This window comes from Aplysia californica, unplaced genomic scaffold (genome assembly GCF_000002075.1).
Source record: "Aplysia californica isolate F4 #8 unplaced genomic scaffold, AplCal3.0 scaffold00113, whole genome shotgun sequence".
In the NCBI taxonomy this organism is placed as follows: domain Eukaryota; kingdom Metazoa; phylum Mollusca; class Gastropoda; order Aplysiida; family Aplysiidae; genus Aplysia; species Aplysia californica.
In genome coordinates, this window is record NW_004797383.1 from 1216537 (window position 1) to 1219036 (window position 2500).

A 2500-nucleotide genomic window follows, 5' to 3' on the forward strand; every position below is an offset into this window, starting at 1 on the left:
TAGATAGATAGATAGATAGATAGATAGATAGATAGATAGATAGATAGATAGATAGTGAGTGACAGACAGACATAGCGAGAGAGAGACAGAGAGGGGGGGAGAAATGAAGGTGGGGGTGGGAAGGGGGAAACACTTTACTAAAAATAACTGAATAGCCTTATACTTTGAAAGAAATTATGTTGACATAGACACACCTTTGATGAGCAGTAGCCAGACGAAGTAAGCTATGGGCAAGGTGAAGAGCACGATATCGTAGTTCATGCAGACGTACTGGTGGATCAGGTAGTGGAGGGTGTCCGAGATCATGTGACCCATGGCGGATGCTGACATCACGGAGAAGAAAAAACACTTATATTTACCGCAGTCTGTTACAAAAGCAAAATGTAGTTTGCTTGGAAAAGGGGGGAAGGGAGAATACCTTAAAGTCTGTTTTGGTAGAAGTTAAATGTGGCATTACCTTCACTATTTTCAGTTCGGCGCAAAGCTATTGTTTAAGTACAAAGTACACGCACAACATAAGAGATGGTGCTTGATGTTGAATGGGATATTCTGGCATAAAAGTAGTCAAATAAAAATAGTTTGCAGTACAGGGTAACTGCACGGCATGACCATCGGATTATACGGTACTTATTATTGTTAAAGCGTATTCTATATTTTGTTCAAAGATGTCAGCTCGTTGTATACACTTTAACTATTACCCAATGTGAGCCCCTAATCTAGTATAACGATATTTCCAGACTCCTGTTCCAGACTCCTGTAACAAAAACATTATGAACAGGGCGCGCCGTGTCGGCTTTTTGAAAGAGGCTTCGGGAGTAAGTAATCAGTAAATATCATTCTACCAGTTTGTTGTTTTTATAGCCAAACCAGCTTAATTTATTGTTATGCTTGGTCAAATCATAATACCTTCTATTTGTCCACAGTGTTGGGGCCGTTGTATACGACTAACGTTATGATGAAGCAAAAGACATTTCTCTAGGTTTTCGACAAATTAACCAGCAGCTGTGTATGTTCAATTAGATGCCGAGCATCAGTGTTGATGTGACGAGTGTTTTGTTTGCAAGACCCCTTCGAGGTACGAGGTATTGCTGGGTACCTCAGTGTCTGTAATCAATTAGTATCAGCTGTTAGGTTGGTGACCTGGCCCTAGACGTCTCGTTTTCTTGCCAAAGGCTAATTGTACTTGATGAATTCCGCAAGTTCAAACGGTCAGAATCAGGGTGGTGCGGTTTATGTGTGTCAGGTACGTGGGTTGTGGATGAGACTATGGGTGGGTGGAGCGGGGATTGGAGGAGATGGAGGGTTATTTGCAATGAAGAACTTCTTTTGTTAGAAAGGTTTGACGTTCTACTAAACAAAAATAGAGGCTGATTGGAAGGCAGTACTGGAAGGCTGTACTCTTTTCTTTCCAGTGTAGTGTCTGTCCGTCTGTGGGGGGTTTTCAGTGGACTAGACGGCCATTCTCGTATCGACGTGCATCTCTTTACTCGAACTAAACAGAAGTGGAGTAGACTAAGGTAGTCCAAATTTCGGCCTGGTGACGCTAGATATAGCATTGGCCATACTAATTTTAGTGTTCAAGCACAACAAGGCTACTTATGAAGTAATTGACAATCAACACAAAAGGAAAGGAAAAGTTATATCTTGAGAAACTTTAAGAAGAGTCCTCCAGCGGTCCACTGAAACAATGTCATACTCATAGTAATTGAAGTCGTACCATACTTGTTCTTTATGGAGGTAACGGTGCTGCTGTTGAAATTCAGCGCCTTCTACAAGACACTTTATATCTTACAGCGAAGGTTGAGCACTTGGCTCTCTGCCAGAACTCTGCACCATTGAGGTTTGAGGGTTGGTGTCCAGGAAGGAAAAGAAAATTACATACGGATCCCTCTCGGCTTCGAAGCTCAAACTCCCGCCTCGGAACTCGTAAAAGACAGGACCACAGTGGCCGACGATCTTTATATGATAACGAGAGGGAACAAAAAAGAGTGGAAAGTCCTTGACCTTGAAAGCTCCGGAAATCATCTTGCGGCTTCCGGTGGCACCCGCCAGGAGGTAAAACAAACCTAGATCCCATCTCAGTGGGGAAAACGTCCAGACCGGTTTATTGGCTTATTTCTCCAGATGAGATGGAAGTAGATAATTGTCCACTCCCAGGGCTGGGAGTGGAGACAGGTGGTGCTGCTACAGTTGAATGTCGCTGTTTGTTTGTTCGTTTGTTTGGTTAGTTGCTTGGTTGGCTGGTTAGTTGGTTGGTTGGTTGGTTGGTTCTTTGGTTGCTTGTTTGCTTGCTTGCTTGCTTGCTTGCTTGCTTGCTTGCTTTTTATATTTATTGCAAAGGGTGTTGAGAAGGAATGTATTGTTCAACTACTGCTGGCAGTGTCGTAATCGTCGTCGTGTTATTGTTCTTGTTCCTGTTCTTGTTGACATTGATGGCTTCGTCGTTGTATATGTAAGAGTTGTTGCAATTATCCTTTTGTCGTTTCTTACTATCACTTCC

General features: G+C 42.7%; 1 long non-coding RNA gene across 1 annotated transcript in view; it reads right to left on the reverse strand.

Annotated features, from left to right (window-relative positions):
* LOC101856090 overlaps window positions 1–2500 on the reverse strand; it is a 9625-nt gene that overhangs the window by 3643 nt on the left and 3482 nt on the right. The window contains exon 3 of the long non-coding RNA XR_220340.3: window positions 195–323. This is a non-coding gene — a long non-coding RNA (uncharacterized LOC101856090). The remainder of the gene's footprint in view (window positions 1–194; window positions 324–2500) is intronic.